At 45.0% G+C, this 19,873-nt stretch overlaps 1 protein-coding gene across 1 annotated transcript in view; it reads right to left on the bottom strand.

Annotated features, from left to right (window-relative positions):
• The window catches only part of FGF1 (fibroblast growth factor 1), a 102,232-nt gene extending 90,687 nt beyond the window's left edge, over positions 1–11,545 (bottom strand). The window contains exons 1-2 of the mRNA XM_082620934.1: positions 11,484–11,545; positions 1,041–1,196 (exon numbers count right to left, since the gene is read on the bottom strand). The gene's annotated coding sequence lies outside the window, so the exon portion shown is untranslated. The remainder of the gene's footprint in view (positions 1–1,040; positions 1,197–11,483) is intronic.
• Positions 11,546–19,873: the final 8,328 nt, after the last annotated feature.

The following is a 19,873-nucleotide window of genomic DNA, read 5'->3' as shown; positions in this document are numbered from 1 at the left end:
GCTCGCCCTCACCTAGAGCCCAGTTCACCTTCTGCCTGGATGCTTGCATCCGCCCACTGGTGTCCACAGAGCTAAATCATAAACAATTGCATCCCTATAGCGAATGAAAGGGAAAGTGCCAGTCACCAAAGCAGGAAAGTGGAGGTGGATTTAAACAGGGGGAGAGAGCGCAGAGCATTTGTGTCTGCTGAGGCGCAGAGCGAGCTCTTGCACCTGAGAGGCGAGATAAGTGGGTACCCTCTTGGGTCTCTGAAAAATGGGTCCGTGATTAAACGCCTGAAATTCCCACCCCAGCACCTGGAGGTCTGAAGTTTTCGAGCGCTCCGTCTAGAAGCCTTGCATACTTTGGGCATATAATAGTGACGTAGGTGTGGATAGCGTCAGTGCCAGAGAATGTGCCCAGTAGCTAGCCATTCCAATTCCCTCTCTGCCGGTGCCTATCTGGAGGGGCACTGAAATGAGGATGTGATTTTCAAAGAAGATCAGAAGGACAGTAAGAAGTAATCCAGGTGACCAGCAGGGCCATCAGAATCCCACCCTCTCAAACACACTCAGATAATCCTATGTTTCAGCCCAACTTTTATATCAAAAGGTTGACCAAATCTAAGGTGCCTACCCAGTGGACAGGATTTCTAGGTGCCTGAATTTCCAGGCTACCTAAGAGGGTAAGTGTGGCAAGCAGGATGATGCCAGGCAGGCTCACGAAGGCCACAGTGTCCTGCTGAACCACAAAGGCTTTAATGAATGAGAACCTTCCGCCCCCTCCAGTCCTCATGGCCCGGCAGTGCGGGGATGAAGATCAGGGGGGCAGCGGGTGCATGATTATTCTCACAGTCTCTGCACTCCAGGTGCTATTTTTACATGTCTGTGCGATTAGCCAGCCCTTCTTTTTTTTCCAAGCAGCCTTATTTGCACTCGGACACACACGCACACGCGCGCGCGCACACACACACACACACATTCTCTCTCTCTCTCTCTCTCTCTCCACCTCAGCTCTGGATATACTATAACCTGCTCAGAACAGAAACCCTGATTCTTACCTGAACAGCTTGCAGGCTGAGGGCTGCTCCTCTCTCCGGTCGAAGGGAAAGGGGATCCACTTGGTCTGTCTGCTCTGTGGTGTCACTGTCACCGCGCTGCAGCTGCTTCTCCAGCAGCCCCAAGCCGACTCTCTGAACCTCCCGGTGGCTGCGGCTCTATGTGGGGAGAGGAGACGGGCCGTGGCATGTACATCAGGTTGCTGGTCCGCCTGCAGACACCGTGCCACGGAGCTGGCTCCCAGTCCCGCAGGGCTGTGTGGGAAGCAGGGAGGCAGGCGGGGGGCTGATAATGCAGCCTCTAGGTCTCTCTCTGGCCTCGTTGATCCGCAGAGGGGACCTGCCTTAGCGACCCCGCCCACAGGGATGCACACAGAGCTCTAAGGGCCCCCAACCCTGGGCAGCCAGCGGCAGGCCCAGGGGCACAGAGCTGGTGGCCAGCAGGGAAGGGAGGCAGAGACAGCAGACGGCAGTGGCAGCTCTCCTGGGTGTTATTTTAGCGTGGTTTGTCTCGGGGCAAATGGCTGAGCCGAATGGACTAGTAGCCTGTCTGAATCTGTCTGAGCAGATTCCTGTTTATTTTGAGGCCTCAGTTGGCAGGGGAACAGCGGGTCACGGCTCAGAGACACTCCTCTGCAATCAGAAGGCTGCTGGATGAAAGGGAATCCTTTTCAGTTCTGGCATCTGGCATCCCTGCACAGGGTGTAGATGTCTGTGTGTGGCAGTGTGTGTGTGTCTGTCTGTGCTGTTCCCATTTTGCAAAGCTGCTCGAGGCAGTGGCCATGCAGTTTAGGGCTGGGGAGGGGCTGCAGAGAGAATATTTCTGCCCTTCCTCACCAGTGGTCAAGCCTGTCCATGCTGAACTAGGCGAATCATCAGGTGGGGATTTCTTCAATGGACCATGGGCGGCATCTTTGTGCCCCTGGCCAGGATGGGGTAACGAAGAGAGGAAGCTGCCTGTACAAATAACTCTTTGGCCACAAGGTGAGGAATGAAACTGGACTGAAAGGATACAGTTCAGGAGGTGTCTTTGAAGAGACCAAATGGAAACATGATTAATAGTTTCTTGTAATGGATGAAGAGTCCTACCTGCTTATGCAGGCATCTGAGCCTGGGAGGTGTCACAGAGTGTGTGTGCAAGCCTGCCCACCTGGTGATTCAGATACGAGGTGCAGATTGACCTGTTGGAATTAGAAATATGCTCACTGGTCTCTCCCTCCTCTGGGAAGGTGGGGGTGGAAAACTGTTCTCCAAACTCATCAGGGAGCAGCCAGGGAGGCTTCATGTGCCTCTGAAGGGACAGGCTCAGAGAAGCTCACCTCCTGTGGCAGAACTAGAGGCACAGACATCACACAGCTCCGAAAATGGATGAGCCACAGCTCTCCTAAAAGGGACTTGAGAGGTACAGAAAGAGTTGATTTCTCCAAACTTTATTAACAGGAACCTCCATGAATTGCCACCTCCACATATTCAAAGGTCCTAATAATTTGCTTTTTAAAAAATAGTAGTTTTCTCGAGCATCTGCACGATTCCAAAGGACCTCTGGATCATAGATGAAAATATTTCGGACAGTCATCTTCTCCATATTGGAGAATTGCTTTGCTGCACGCAGGGGGCAGGTGAACTGTTTTTAACCACATGGAATGATAGATTGTAAAGTTAGGAAACACCCTAAAAACACCGAGGACAGAGATACAGCTCAGCGTCTCACCCAGGTTGCCCCTGTGGTTACTAAGTCCTCACCGGGTCTGAAAGCCGGTCTCTCACCTCAGGCTAGCACCCTTGAACCTGCCCACACAGGGCTGTTGACCATTTCTGGGCTGCTCAGCATCCCAGGGCTCTGACTTCCTCCTTCCTGAAGGGGAGTCATGAGGCTTTCCGAGCCACGTCTTTCCCGCAAGCCAACATGATTATGGTGACAATCAAATGTGCCCAAGCATGTGACAGCACCTTGAACACCGGTAATGCAAATGTAAGTCATTATTTTAGTGTTACTTCTCCATTACATCTAGTTGTGAAATGCTGTTAAAAAAAAAAAAAAAGCCAAAAAACCACACAGCTCTCAGGCAAATACAACCCCTAGCTACTGATATAAACCAATTTCTTTATTACATATCAGGTGTTGTTTGGCAATGTTCCTGTCCAAATACTGGGAACTGAATCCTCAGTTCCTTAAAGTACTTACTGTAATATAATTCTCCTCAATATTGAATTTTTTAATGTTTTGGTTTAACTTCCCTCAAGTTCCATATTTATTTCAAGTTCCATGTTGAAATGGAAGTGTCTAGATTTATCTTTTTTAAAAAATTTATTTTATTGAAATATAGGTGATTTACAATGTTGTGTTAATTTCTGCTGTACAGCAAGGTGATTCAGTTATACGTATATATATTCTTTTTCATATTCCTTTCCATTGTGGTTTATTACAGGATATTGAATATAGTTCCCTGTGCTGTACAGTGGGACCTTGTTGTTTACCCATTCTCTATATAATAGTTTGCATCTGCTAATCCCAAACTCCCAGTCCATCCCTCTTCCACCTCCCCTCCCCCATAGCAACCACAAGTCCATTCTCTATGTCTGTGAGTTTGTTTCTGTTTCATAGATAGGTTCATTTGTGTCATATTTTAGATTCCACATATAAGTGATATCATGTAGTATTTGTCTTTCTCTTTCTGACTTATTTCACTTAGTATGATAATCTCTAGGTCCATCCATGTTGCTGCAAATGGCATTATTTCATTCTTTTTTATGGCTGAGTAGTACTCCAGTGTGTGTGTGTGTGTGTGTGTGTGTGTGTGTGTGTGTGTGTGTGTACCACATCTAGATTTATCATTTAAATAATATATGTTCAGATGCTTGGAGTCATGAGACATGATACTGTTAATACTTCCTGACCCCTCTGTTATTTAGCATGGGAAGGGACAGGACGTTTCCTAGTTTAAAAGTCTGGCCTCAGAATAGCCTTCCAGCTCTGGGCTAGGAAATAGTCCACGGAAATAATAGCTGTCGAAGCCACTTATTAAGCATTCACAAGATGCTAGGTCCTATAGAGAGTGTGTAACAGAAACCATATCTTCCCTCAAAACGTTTAGACCACTTTTAAAGCCATTAAAACTATTTGAGGTGTTTAAGTGATTAAAACTTTATATGCGTGCTTACTAGCACTGCAGAGGGTGGATCTGAGAAAGGAAGAGAATGACAGATTTGGAGGACCAACAAAAATCCTAGTAGAAGCCGGATAGGTTTATCCACAGAGTTGTAGCCTTGGCCGGAGTCAGCCACGTCTAGAATGTTCTGGCCGGTGCTGGAGGTGAGATTTTCCCTTCCATGTCCTAAGAGATTGACTCACTACCAAGCACTTCAGTGGCAGCTATTACAGAAAGTGGTTCTAAACCTCTTATAAGAACTTTAGAAGGACGAGAAAGGTAGAATGGGGCGTTTCTTTGGTTTTTTCTTATTCTGTGCTCAGTGCCACTGAAAATCAGACGTAAAACTGTCACTTTTTAACTGCACCAACATGAAAAAGGAATCAGAGCGTGATAGATTCAGCAGGATTCCAAATGTCCCAGAAAATAAATTTTCTTTCTCTCCCGGCATAACACATAAGCCCTGGCTTCTTGTTCTTGAACCTTGAGGCTGACATTCAGTATTTGCTTTAAAATTTCCCCTTCGTACATCCTGTTTACATAAACGGTACAGTTATGTGAAATGCATACCAGACACACTGCATTTTCTTTCTAATCTCATTTGACCTTGTTCGGACTCAACAAATCCTAATCAGCTGACAAGAGAAATCAGATACTGCCTGCCGCTTTCTCCCCGCAGTAAAGTATTTCCTTCTGTTTATGCCCAATCATGCAATTAAATGAAGGGCATGCTGGCCTCCTGGCGAACCAGCTGCCAAGATGACGGAGGGGAGCAATTTGACAAATAGGGCACAGGGAAATACAGCAGACATTCACAGGAAATTGTATTCGTTGCCCAAGGAGACCCAACAGACACAAACATCACCAGAGCTACAGGACAGAAATAGGGTCCAGAGGTCCTCAAGTGAGAAGGTGCCTCACTCTGCTCCCACTGTAACCCAAGAACAGGAACTTGTCCCAGTTTGTCAGCCTGGCTCTCAGTGGCTTCAGGGGAGGATGCCTAATTAGAGAGGGTCACACCCATGAGAAGTAGGCTTCCTCTTTCTGATATTGGTCACCCATTGCCTATTGTATGTTTTCCTCAATCCCAGCTTTTCAATTTTTATTTTAAAATATTTTATCTTTAAATAAAAGTAATGCCTTGTGCACATGTTAAAAATGCACAATGGGGCTTCCCTGGTGGCTCAGTGGTTGAGAGTCCGCCTGCTGATGCAGGGGACGTGGGTTCGTGCCCCGGTCTGGGAAGATCCCACATGCCGCAGAGAGGCTGAGCCATGGCCGCTGAGCCTGTGCGTCCGGAGCCTGTGCTCTGCAGCAGGAGAGGCCACAGCAGTGAGAGGCCCGCGTACCGCAAAAAAAAAAAAAAACAACAATGTACAGAGAGGTATAAAATGACCCTCACTAACCCCCTTCTTCCCAAGATAACCACTATTCACTTTTTTTTCTGGATCCTTTGAGGGGCAGAAATATCTTTATGCACCTGAATGTGTGTATGCTTAAAAGCGATTTACTAGGCACAGTCCTGTATTGTTTGTTTTTCACTTAATAATAGATCTTTGCGCATTGGTCTGGCACATCCAAGTGCCAATCTTCCTTGCCTGCATTATTGCAAAACCTCCTCGCCGACTTGCCTGCTTCTACCCTTACCCCCTACAGTTCATTCCAGAGGGATCCTGCTAAAAGGTAAATCAGATCATGTTTCTATCTGGTCAAAACTGCCCAGTGCCTTTCTCTGGCACTAAGAGCAAAAGCTAAGCTTGCTGTCACCACCTGCCTCTCCACATCCATCCCTGAGGCATTCCTCCTTCTCACTGCGCTCCGGCCTCACTGTTCCTCGTACGGGCCAAGTGTGGTCCTGCCTCAGGACCTTTGTACTTACTGTTCTCCTTGCCTGAAGTGCATGCATTTCTTTTCTGCCCCTTGATTCTTTACATGGCTGGCCCTTCCTTACCATTCTGGTCTCATTTCTGGTCTCTCAAGACGCTCCTCCCTGACCACCTGTTCTAAATCAGCCCCTCATAGATCTTGCTTTTTCTTCATAGATCTTTTTACTAGCTGAGAATTATCATGTTCAGTTATTTGTTTACTTGTATGTTGTCTGTCTTCTCCTACCACACACACTGGAATGTAAAGTCCATGAGGAGAGCAGGGATTTTATCTGTCTTTTCACCCTTATATTCCCAGCACTTGGACCAATGGTTCTCAAACTTGAATATGCATCAGAATCGCAGATGACTGTAACCCAACTCCAGAGTTTCTCATTCAGTAGGTCTGGAGCGGGCCTGGGAATTTGCATGTCTAACAAGTTCCCAGGTGATACTGATGCTGCTGGTCCACGGACCAGACTTTGAGAACCACCAGTCTAGACAGTGCCTGGCACACAGTGGGTGTTGCTTATATGTTTATTACGTGAACGCACGAGTCTGCACGGAAAGATCTGCTATTTTCTTTGGAATGGCAGTTTTATTTTCATTATATCATTTATTTATATTTATTGGACAGGAAACCTCCTCCAATTCTTTGTGACAGGAGGGCCCCAAGTTCTGTCAGCTAAAATGATGTATCAGCTCCATTGGTTTGTCAGCAAATGATCAAAAACCTAAAGTGTTATAGGCCCAGGGGAGCCAGTGAGAGGCACCCCTCGTTCTCTGCCTCAGTAACACGTCAAAGCCAAAGGGGGTGGGATTCTCCCTTCATATGTGACAGAGAACTTTCCCTATGGGTAATCACTCAGGCCTCCCCTGTAATTGTTTAACAGCTGTCCTGTTGACGGATTGGGCCTTGGTGCATTGGAACGTATACAACACACACACACACACACACTTTTTCATACTGAGTTTCAGGAAGTTACAAGATGCCCCAAGTCCATTTTAATCTCACATTTTAAAACTCCTGATCTAATCACTGGCTATCTATTTGGTAAAACAAACAAAAACAACCTGGATCCCCAGTTTATTATTTAAGTTCCCAATTAAATAAGAGGTTTAAATGTAATAAGACAAACCTTAGAGGACAACATTAGAGAAGAGCATTAGAGGAAAGCATTAGGTAGTGAGATTTACCATCTTAGGATGGGGAGTGCTTTTTTGAAGCATGATTTGAAACCCAGAAACAAAAATAGAATAGTGAGATTGATATCATAAAATTTGAAATGATCTGTACAAGAAAGAAGAAGAAAGATCCTCCAGTTTAGACTCTGGGGAGAAATCTATGGAGCCTATCTTTTCCGTCTATATTCTTTCCACTTGAATTGTCTGGGTGGCCTGTGGCCAAGCGTGGTGGGATGAGACATAAGCTTATCAGAGCAGACGGGCTAAGACCACATCCTTCAGCAAGGCCCTGTCACTGGGTTCATTATTTCATTAGCCATGGTTTGGGGGTTTTCTGAGCAATTTTATTGAGATGTAATTCACATACCATTGGAGTTCACCCATTTCAGGTATACAATTAAGTGGTTTTAGTATGTTCACAAAGTTGTGCAACCATCACCACTGTCTAATTTAGAACTTTTTTTGTCATCCCCAGAAGAAACCCCATACCCATTAGCAATCATTCCTCATCCCTGCCCTCCCCCCAGGCCTACACAACCACCAGTCTACTTTCTGTCTCTGTAGATTCGCCTGTTCTGGCCATTTCATATAAGTGGGATCATACAGTGTGGGTTTCTTTTCCTTATAAAGCATAATGTCATTAAGGTTCATCCACATTGTAGGGTTTTTTTTTGTTTTTTGGTTTTTTTTCCCGGTACGCGGGCCTCTCACCGCTGTGGCCTCTCCCACTGTGGAGCACAGGCTCCGGACGCGCAGGCTCAGCGGCCATGGCTCACGGGCCCAGCCACTCCACGGCATGTGGGATACTCCCGGACCGGGGCACGAACCCATGTCCCCTGCGTCGGCAGGCAGACTCTGAACCACTGTGGCACCAGGGAAGCCCCCACATTGTAGTTTGATCCATATTTATCAGAACGTCATTCCTTTTAATTGCTGAATAATATTTCACTGTATGGATACGCCATATTTTATTTGTTCATCAATTAATGGACATTTGGCTTATTTCCTCTGTTTAGATATCATGAGTAATGGTGCTGGAACATTTGTGTTGTATACAAGTTTTGTGTGAATATTTGATTTTATTTCTCTTGGATCTAGCGGTGGTTTTTCTCTTAAGTATTTACCCAAAGCATATTACTTAGCCAATTTAATTCTTTTGGTTTTAGTTTTGTTCTATCATGACTGCCTGGGGAAGCAAGCAGGCTTGGATCCTAAAGACCTCAGAGGCCCGCTTCCCAGAGTCCGGGCCCCTCCCTGCTTCTGTGTAATTGGGGATGTGCTTTCATCTCACTGTGCCTCACTGGTGGGGATGCCAGCTCTCTGAGCCTCTCAGGGAAACTGCGGATTAATGGCATAAACCCAATAGGATCTGCTCTTGAGAAGGTGCTAACCCACAAGAGCAGGTTCCTGTGCATCAGAGAAACAAGATACCCTCAGACCAAAGGCTCCCAGCACCACAGGTGACGGCATCAACCAAGAGGCCAGTGCCTGGATGCAGAGGCACAGACGTTATAAAAAAAAATACCGTTTACTTAAGATTTGGGTTTCCTTTGAGATCTGAATTTGCTGAATTTGGTTGCTTTCCAAATCCTACAAGCTGCCCTCTGAGGGAGGCCTCTGGCCTGGTCACCCTGTTCAGGGGGCAGGAGAAAGGACAAGGCCATGCCTAGTGATGGGCAGCCAGACGGGCAGACAAATTCTAAAGCCCACCCTCCAGCTAACGTTTCCCCAAAGACCATTCTAATCTAAGAACTCATTTAATCAAAAAGCACCTCGCTCTCTGCAGAGCCCCAGAGGTACCTCCTTTTGTGAAATTCCCCTGCCCCTGACCTTCTTGTTGGCTCTGAGGTAGGGATGTGACCCCTTATCCCTGGGCGAACCCCCTGTAGAGGCACTGGGAGCCCCAGAGGCAGAAGAGGGGCCTAAAATATCTGAACTTCCTCCTGCTCTCTGACCAATCACCTGTGCCCCTCGCTCTTTCAAATCAGGCAGCAGAAAGTACCACTGATAAACATGTAACTGAGGAATCTAATAGGAAAGGAGATGGTAGGCTTGCCTGGGTTCTAACTCCCAGGCTGCCACTTACTAGCTCTCTGATCTAGGATAAGTGACTCAGTTCTCTGAGACTCAGTTTCCCCATCTGTTAAATGGGGATAATAGTGGTATTTACCTCATAGGGTGACTGTGAGGATTACCTGAGATGATGCCTGTCAGGGGCTCCAGTATACATTCAGAGCTCCATCGGTGTTTGTCATAGTTATTATATTACTTATACAATCAGAATTAAGGATCTCAAGTAATCTAGCCATCCTCTCTAAGCTATTTAGGGAGGCTGTTTTTATTTATTTTTATTGGTTGGAAGCACCTAATGTGTGTTAGACACCACAGGGAGGGCTGGGGATGAAACTTAATTTTCCCCAGGAATCTAAAATTCAAGCGGGGAGAGAAACTAAGATACATGCAGTTCTTAAAGAACAGGTAAACAGTGGACTGCAATGCCGAGGGGCAACGCTGTCCCAGTTTGGAGAGGGAGAGAACAGAAAAGGCTGGGTGGGCCAGATGCGGCCTCGGAGGGGAGGCCGCACGGAGTCTGGCCCTTGAAAGGCAAGATGGGTTCACGTCAGCAGAGCAGAGGGAGGAAGAAGCGGGCAAGGGTGGGTGAAGGGAAGGGGAGACCCATGGGAGCACAGCAGGTTGGGGGCCCAGTGGGTCTGGGTCTTCTGGTGTCTTTCCCACTCTCGGGTCTCTAGGGATGACATACCATGGGGTCTTTTAGTCACCTGTTCTACTAATAATTATCCTTTCTATGAGACTTTCTGTCACGCATACATTTTTGTGGACTATAAGAGGGAGGAAGGAGGAGGGGTTATGTTGGAGGAGCTTTGGCTCTTAATCTAGACGATCACAAAAAAAGCAGTACAAAGTGACAACCAATGACCTTGGCCATCCTGCATGCAGCCCCCCTTGATGGTCTTTGGGGACCCAGCCTTTCATTGCTTTCAGGCCATGTGGTTTTGGGTGGGGATGACTACACCCCCATGGCAGGGATGGCACAATATCCACATTGGTTCAGTGAAATGTGACCCTGAGACTCTAGCTAGAACTGTTGGGACAGGGAAACACCTATTCTTGTAGGATGGCTGGGCCAGTAGGACGTCAGCCCCCAGCTGCTGGCAGCCATCTTATCGCCAGGGTGAGTGAGTCTTCCTGGGAGTAGAATGACACAGGGATGCAAAGCAAGAAATGGAGAGAGACAGATTCACGATAACATCATCTGGGCACCTGGATCCCACCATATCAAAACCCTGGCTGTTTCAGTTACATGAGGAAAACATTTTTCCCTTTTTTTGTTTTTTTTTTGTCTAAGTCTCTTCAAACTGGATTTCAGTCCATTATCACTAGAAGAATCTTGACTTATTCAAGGAGTTATCTTGTCCCCAGCAGTGTTCTGTTGGCTTACTCTTAGCATAGATATTTGTGGTCCTGAGCTGAGGGGTGTTGTATGTCAAGGAATAATGGTATGCGTGTGCAAGCGATGGAGACACCTGTCCATACCCTCAGTAGGCAACAGGTACATGTCACGTGCTCAGGTGGCGGAGATGTTAGAAGGAGAACCCAAAACTCTGCAAAATGTCGCTCTTCTTTGCCCCTTGACTCTGCTTACAGAGCAGTTCTCCCCAGACCCTTGATCTTATTCCTCTTGTTCTCAACCAAAGAAGAGAGTTCTTGGATCTGTTAAGTATATTTTGCAGGGTTCTAAAGTCGTCAGGAAGAGATGGGGAAGGGGGGTGAGGGGAAAGGAAGCTCTGCAGATGCCATTTGTGTTTTCTCCCTTTTGCCCAATTATAGGGAATCAGCTGGCATCCTTTTATTTATTTCCTATTCGATGCAGAGCTTTTAAAAAACTAAGCATTAGCATTACTGCAATGGGATTTGTCTAATGATTTTCTGGGAAATGTCTTCTTGGATCTCAGCAAAGATAATTCACTTTGTAGAAACCCTTTCCTGCTTCCCTGCTAAGAATTTGACTCAGCCAGTTCTTTCTGGAAGCAAGCTGCCCTCCGAATGAGAGAAGAGAGTACAGGAATGCTTTAGTCTAGCATCCATCTCACAGCCTCAAGCCTGCCACCAACTCAGATCAGGGAGAAGGGGTGGGGGGGGGGAGAGCATTCATGCAGAGCACAAGCCTGAAGCCAAGCGGAAAGTCCACAGCAATCGGAGCCCCTTGGAGAAGCAGATGCACTCACCTCTGTACTTTGGTTCTGGGGCACTTTCTTTCTGGGGTGATGGCAGCTGCGCAGCCTGCGGCATCCACACTGTCCTACCGGGACCGCTGCAGGCAGGCCACCGCGGGGAGGAAGGGCGTGGCCTTCACCAAAGGAGACAATGCCCTTATTCCCCTGGAGTCCAGGCTGTTGGAGCTGCTTGTTCTCTCTCTCCTGCTCCCTCTCTGATGTGTATGGAGCTCAGGGAGCCCCCAGAGAAGGGCTGTATGCACACCACACACCACACCCGCCCTGATCCAGATGGTTTCCCCAGCCTTGGGGAGCCTGGGGAGTGCGTTGTCAGGCCACCCTCATGGGTCCCTACCAGTGCGGCTGGTGTACCCACAGAAAGCCCAAGGACAAGCACTTGTGTATTTATTTCTCCCCCTCTCATGTGATCTTATTTTTGGACCAAACACAAAAGCTATTTGGGGGCTGGACAGCTGCCAGGTGAAAGGGCAGTTATCTCATCCAAGTTGCCTCTCTCTGAACTAGTCCGTGTTACCTTTCTGCGTGTAAGGCAGAAGGGGAGAGGGAGGCTTGCTCTGAACCTTACTTTTAATATATCTGAGCTATTAGTCCAAATTACTAACTTTATTTTAACCAGTTCATCCCGACCCTTTGAGGTTTCACAGAAGATCAATCTAATGAACAAAGTCACTGCTTTTATATCTGAGGCTGGTGGGCATGTCCTACAGTCAGCACGCATCTGGCCATCATCTACACACTGCTGTAGACACAGAGACCCTCTTACCAGAGCTGGGTGGGACCCCACCCCTGGGAGGCACTTGTAAGCAATGTGGAGGAGTGAGGCTCTTACACTGAATCACACTGATTCTGGCTGTTTCCCCTGGCTGTTTCTGCTTCTAATTCCTAGGCTTGTAAAACTTAAAATATTTAAAAAGCTTGGATTTTCGCCTCTGGTTCTTCCTCTTCAGACCTGAATGGGAAGCTTTGAAACCCTCATGCCTGACAAAATGCCAATTCCATATCATCATCTTCGCCATCACCACTGTTATTTCTTGAGCCCTTGCTAAATGCCGTTTTCAGGCTGAGCTCTTTTCTCGCGTTTGTCTCATTTATCCTCGCAACAGCTCTGTGGGGAAGGTAATCCTGTTCCAGTCTGACAGCCAGAGAGGCAGAAGCTGGGGAAGGTGAGCTTGCCAAGGAGAGAGATCCCAGCCCCCATCATCTGACTGAAGAGCAGGAACTTTCGGTCACTTTGCTCCCTGTCTCCTGAAGCTATAAATTATTGAGATTTCACTGTTGTTTTCATTTTATAAGAAGAATAACAAAAACCTCACATTTGATTCAGATCCATGACTTCAATCCTCAGTTTCTTTCCCCAACCTCAGTTCTTGAATGGGAAAAAGAATAAGGTTTTCATCTGTTTACAGTCCCAGGCCCTGATTCTAGGTACAGAATGGAGAGTCTCAGGCCTCCATTCTCCGTGGAGCCAGTTTCCTATGAATAATTCACTGTGCAAACACACACACACCAGAAAGGACTGGGTGGGGCCACCCAGGCTGTGGTCCCCACTGCATCGTGAATTGCCCTTTCTGTCGGCTACCTTGAGGGAGAGCCAGGGAGATGGAGCCCAATAGCTTGTCCAACACTGCCCTCTGCTGGCCACTAGCATGCATTACCCCTAGGATGGTGGTCTTCAAGACTTTCCAATGGGCACACCAGGGATTATTTTTAGAGAACCAATTTCCAGGTTCCCAGTTTCTTTAGGTACCTTTTCCTAAAACTGATTTGCCTGAGAACATGTCTGTGTTCATAATAATCCTACCTTTACTGGAAAGCATACCCCTCACTCTTCAAAAATCTTACTAAGGAGCCATATCCCAAAATGTAAAAATTTCCAGATCCAGGTTCTCAAACTGGAAGCTTCCTTTAAAAATTTAATTCAACTTCCCTTAATAACTAATTAAGGCAGTTTTTAATTTAACAACTTTGTCTCTTCCATCCCTTGAATCTGAGGGAGAGTACCGTGAAAGTTGTAGAGAATATTAGAAATAAAAACAGATTAAGAGGTACATTTAAAGAACGTTGTCACAGCTTAATTTTTTAATTCCAATATTTACAATATGCTGGAAGTTATTATCTTGAATCCATATGAACTTAGTGGTGAACCTTTAACGTCAATTTTTAAATGTGAGTATAAGTAACATTATTTTTCAAAATTGTTTTAGAAGGCATAAGGGCAAAAATGGGTGGATCAGTCAGCCCTTGTTGACTGATAATAGGCTCTTATCCATCCATCCATCCATCCATCCATCTTCCCACCCATCCAGCCAACACCCATTGAGCATCTACTATCTGTCAGGCATTGTTTTGGGCACTAGATATAAAAATGGTGAGCAAAAACTGACCTGTGGCATGCCAAATTCTTACTTATGAGTCCCTCTAGGGAATTGAGTGAGGGGAAACATTAATTTAGTACTTTCTCAAATAAATGTAAGAATTCACATTTGATAAGTACTTCCAAAGAGGGGTATTCAGTGATGAGAGAATGTATAAAGAGGATTGTATGTTACAAAGATTGACCTAACTCATGGTGAAGATGTTAGGAATAAGGTCTGAAGCCAGGAAAAGGTATTCAGCAATCTCTATGAAAGGACTGTGAAAACCCAGGAAGAAAGGCCATTTTAATGTGGGAGGATTGGTGAATAAGATCAACCTTTGCAGAGTCAGTTGTTTTTAGAAAGGGCCTTTGCCCTTACACAAATACAGTCCATATTTAAAAATCACTGGGACCAAATTTTCCCCAGGGAACATTTGGCAATTTCTGGAGACATTTTTGGTTGCTGCAACTGGGGTTGTGCTCACGGCATCTAGTGGGGTAGAGGCAAGGGATGCTGCTAAGCATGCTGCAGTGTTCAGGATAGTGCCCTCCACAACAAAGTATCCAGGCTAGCCCTAAAGTCAATAGTGTTGGAGTTGAAAAAGCCTGTTATAGATGGGGGCAGGGCAGGCCTCGTCCAAGTGTCTACAGTGGATGTGGACCTATTCATCCATTCATTCATTGAACAGGTGCTTATTGAGTACCCACTATGTTCAAGACACCATTCTGGGCATAATGGAGGCATACCAGGCACCCCCTAACCAAAACTGTCATCTCAAATGGCCTACCTGGGTGTGTTCCTGTTACCCAGCCTAAACTTTTCACCATTAAAATGGTGGCAAAACTGGTCTTGCTGTCTGTAGAAAAAGAGACAAAAATCTATGGATATGATTCACAATATGGTTGCTGCAACATTGCAAGAGTGAAAACAGCCTAAATGTCTGTCAACAGGGGAATAGCTACATCATTTGGTACATCCATACAATGGTATACTGAGCAGCCAATAAAAAAAGAAAGAGGCAAATTTCTTTGAGATGACACAGAAAATAACCGTGAAGATATTAACTGGAAAAAATTTTCAGAACAGCAGGTTAAATGAGATTGATCTGAGTTGTGTGTTGTTTTTTTTTTTTTTTCCTGCGGTACACAGGCTTCTCACTGTTGTGGCCTCTCTTGTTGCGGAGCACAGGCTCCGGACACGCAAGCTCAGCGGCCATGGCTCACGGGCCCAGCGGCTCCGCGGCATGTGGGATCTTCCCGAACCGGGGCACGAACCCATGTTCCCTGCATCGGCAGGCGGACTCTCAACCACTGCGCCACCAGGGAAGCCCTGAGTTGTGTTTTAAAAATTGTTTTTTTGTGTGTGTTTGCTTGTGCATGCAATTGCTGGGGAAAGTCTCACCAAATTCTTTAAAATGGCTACCTCTAGGAAGTGGGGAAAAATGTGTAACATGTTCATTGGGAAAAGTTCCCCACCTAATTCCCTCCTTTCACACCAGTTAGATTCTCCCCAGTTCATCCTCTCAGTTACTACCAATATTCAGCCAGTCACCAACTTCTGGAGAACATTCAGAAAACTTCCAGGATAGTATCCATTCCTTATTATTAACCCAGGGTCCTTCAAAACTTGCCTCCAGCCAGTCTTTATGGGCTCTTCTTGGGAGCCGCTCTTCCTGCAACAGCCCTGTTCCCACCCCACCTCCCCAGAGCTTAAGTCATAGTGAACTCACCAGGACTTGTCACACCATACTCTTTCAAGACAGGCTCACCTCTGTGCCTGAAAAGTAGTCCTTTTCTTTTTCTGCTTGTATTATTCAGGATAGACCAGGTTATACTACGTTTATAAATAATCTCCAAATTTTAGTGACTTAAAGTCACAAAGGTCTGTTTCTCATACATCAACATTGACATGTCCATGTGTAGGTTGGATGGGCAGGTCTGCTCCATGTCATCCTCAGTTGAGGGCCCAGACTGAGGGAGGTCCAGCCCTCTGCTTACAGGAAGGAAAGGGGAGAGATGTTTACTGTTACACTAGCACCTGGCAGTTACTCCTACTCACATTTCATTGGTCAAAATGAGTCTTATGGCCACACCTAACATAAAATGAGGTAGAGAATTTTAGTCCTATTATTTGCTTGGAAGGTGAGGAGGTGAGAGTCATAAATATTTGGGGAACCTGACTTCTATAATTGCTGGGGGGGCTTCCCTGGTGGCGCAGTGGTTGAGAGTCCGCCTGCCGATGCAGGGGACACGGGTTCGTGCCCCGGTCCGGGAAGATCCCACATGCTGCGGAGCGGCTGGGCCCGTGAGCCATGGCCGCTGAGCCTGCGCGTCCGGAGCCTATGCTCCGCAATGGGAGAGGCCACAGCAGCGAGAGGCCCGTGTACCACACACACACACACACACACACACACACACACAAAATATATATATATATATAAAATATATATGTATATATCTCCATGAAGTCAAGTTTACTGATCATGTTCAATCAATCTATATCCTTACTTATTTATCTGGTCATTTCTTGTGATTTTTGTCCATCTTAGCTTCATATGTTTTGAAGCCACATCATAAAATGTATACAAATTTTATAATCACTCTATTTTCCTTGTGAATTGAAATTTTTATCATTATGATACATCCTTGTTTAGCTGTAGTAATGCTTTTGGCCTGAAAATATGTTTTGTCTGATATTAATATATACTATAAATATTAATATGATTTTGCTTAATATTTATGTTTTGTCTACCCTTAACTTTCAACATTTTAAAACTAATATTTTAAATGTGTTTCTTTTTTTTTTTTTTTTTTTTTTTTTTTTTGCGGTACGCGGGCCTCTCACTGTTGTGGCATCTCCCGTTGCAGAGCACAGGCTCCGGACGCGCAGGCTCAGCGGCCACGGCTCACTGGCCCAGCCGCTCCGCGGCATGTGGGATCTTCCCGGACCAGGGCACGAACTCGTGTCCCCTGCATCGGCAGGCGGACTCTCAACCACTGCGCCACCAGGGAAGCCCTTAAATGTGTTTCTTATAAACAGTATATAGATTTTTAAAATCCAGCTCAATACTCTGACTTCTAATTGACGTAGTTTGTTCATTTACATTTAATGAAATTACTGATATATCTGGATTCAAATCTACCATCTTATTAAATGTTTCCATTTGTCACATGCTCTATGTTCTTTTTATCCTCCTTTCTGTTTTTGCTTTTGGAGTGGCTAAATATTCTGTTTTACCCTCTCTTACGTTGCAAGTTATATACTTTTTTTACTATTCTTTTAGAAGTTACCCTAGAGATCACAATATGTATCTTTGATTTATCAAAGTCTAATGTTAACTAACATTTTTATCTTCTTCCATAGTAATACAAGGACCTTAGAACATCTTAGTTCCATTTACCCTTCCCTCCTTACTTATGTGTACTTGTTATATATTTTAACTTTTTAAATCCCCAGTGGACATTGCCATGTTGTTTTGTACAGTCTACTTCATTTGGATTTCCACAAATTAATCTCTGCATTGTTCTTCATTTTTTCCTGCACCTGTAATCTATCATATTAAATCATTTTCTTTTCCCTTAAAGAACATGTTTTAGTATCTGCTGCTCGTAAAGAATCGTGAAAATGTCTTAAGTTAACCTTTGTTATTAGGGGCTCTTTTCACTGGGCATGGAATTCTAGGTTGGCACTTCTTTTCTTTCAGCATTTGAAAGATATTTAAATTCTACTAATTTCTAGCTTCCATTGTTTCTGTCAAGAAGTAAGCTAACAGTCTATTCCTTTTTTCAAGTAATGATAGCTGCTTTTAAGATTTTTTTCTTCTCTTTGTCTTTGGTTTTCATATATTTTACTATGACGTACCTAGGTGTAGTTTTTATTTATCCTGCTTGGGGTTCTGGAATCTGTGGCTTGTTTTTAGTCAATTTTGGCAATTTCTCAAATATTTTCTCTTCAAATTATTGCTACTGCCCTATTCTCTCTCTTGTCTCCTTCTAGAACTTCAATTTTCACTTTATTTTCCATATCTCTTATTCCCTCCACTGTATTTTCCATCCTTGTGTCTCTCCATGTTTCATCCTGATGTTTTCTTCTAACCAACTTCCCAGTTCATCACTTCTCCCTTTGACTGTGTCTAATCCGCTTTAAACCCATCCACTCAGCTCTTTACTTTTGTTATTATATTTTCAACTCTAAATTACTATTTGGTTATTTTTCAAATCATTATTGTCCCTTTTTTTTAAATTTCCAGTTGTCTGCCATATTTTTAAATCTCATCTTTTATCTCCTTTGCACAAAGTCTGTGTCCAGTAACTCCAAAAGTGGAATTCTCTGGAATTGTTTCTATTGTAGTTGTTTCTGTTGGATCTCATTCACGTTGTCTTGTTTCCTCATGTGTCTGGGTACCTTCAGACCGAATTGTACGTGAAAAATTGTTAGTAGAAGTAAAGTGAGACGTTATGGTGTTATCTTCCTCCAGAGAGTACGCTAAGTCCCCTACATACGAACAAGTTCCGTTCTGAGAGTGCGTTCATAAGTCCAGTTTGTTAGTGCAAAAAAGTTAGCCTAGGTACCCAACTAACACAATCGGCTATATAGTACTGTATTGTAATAGGTTTATAATACTTTTCACACAAATAATACATAACAAACAAACAAAAAATAAACATTTTTAATCTTACCGTACAGTACCTTGAAAAGTACAGTAGTACAGTACAACAGCTGGCATACAGGGGCTGGCATCAACCGAATAGGCAAGAAGAGTTACTGACTGGAGGAGGGAGAGCAGGTGGGAGATGGCAGAGCTGAAGGATCGTCAGCGATAGGAGATGGAGGGCAGCTGCAATTTCACTCACACCTGATGTTGATGGCACAGGTTCTGGTTCCTTGCTGGATTCAATTCTATCTACCCTCTTGAAAAAATCAATCCAGTGGTGTCGGGGTTGTAGCTCTTTTTTTTTTTGTCACTGTAGATGACACAGTAACACTGGATTGCATTCTGAACGACTGCTGCAACCTTGTGTACCGTTCTATGTTCAGGTGTGCCTCCTCAAACAGAACTAAGTTAGGTGATTGGACACTCAAACGCACGTTCGCATCTTTGAAAATTTGCAACTTGAAGGTTTGTGTGTAGAGGACTTACTGTACTTAACGTTTGCTTCTGCTAGGCACCTGGGGATACTAGCAATCTGGTCTGGCCAATCTGGCCTTAATCCAGTTTGAAGAATTAAGCTCATTGGAAGCTGGGTTGGGACTCTGCAAAATCTGGTTATTTTCAGTTCACTTAGTCTTAAGGAGCAATTTCAGGGTCTTTGTCTAAAATGGGGAGTTACAGTACCCCGGCTCCTTTGGTGGGCACTGGATCCCACCTTGTGTCCCCTTAGACATGCAGAGCTGCCTAGGTGCTGCTTAACTTCTCAGCTTCTTAGTTGTCTCTTCCTGAGGCAGCAAATATCCCAAGGGGGAAAGAGCCCCCAGTTGTTGGGCTTGTCTCCCTGAATGGCCATCTTTTCCCAGAACTTGGTTTGACAATTCTTCATGATCTTATTAAGCTTTTGGTGCCTTCAGGCTGATTTTATTCTTATTTTGTCCAGCCTTTCTAATGGTCCCCAGCAGGAAAGCAGACCCCAATGATCTAGTCTGCCGTTACCAGATGGTGAGAAATATAAATGTAGGAAGTTGTCCAGGTGTTTGTGCACGTGCACACCTTATGTGAGTGGTGGGCACTGGGGTCAACCAGAGAGCATGTGCTTATTTTTGCCTTGGGGGATGAAAATCTCAAGTTGCCAGATTTTCCAATTTTTTCAAGAGGAGTAGGAAATGTGGGCTTTTTAAATGTGAAATCCCAATTTTCAGTGGTGGTTAAAAAAAATTAACTCTCAGTGAGCCACACAAGATCCATCTGGGGTCCAAACCGAGCCCACTGGAGACCAGTTTGAAATAGCTGGACTACAGTCTGTGTTGATGGGAGAAGTGGGGTGAAGGGTGGCTCTCCTTTACCAGTAAACGCTAGCCTCCAGCGGTCCA

The sequence above is a fragment of the Mesoplodon mirus genome (assembly GCF_964341445.2).
Source record: "Mesoplodon mirus genome assembly, chromosome: 5".
Lineage (NCBI taxonomy): Eukaryota > Metazoa > Chordata > Mammalia > Artiodactyla > Ziphiidae > Mesoplodon > Mesoplodon mirus.
The sequence above is the reverse complement of the archived record's forward strand: the minus strand, read 5'-3'. Positions and strand labels throughout refer to the sequence as shown.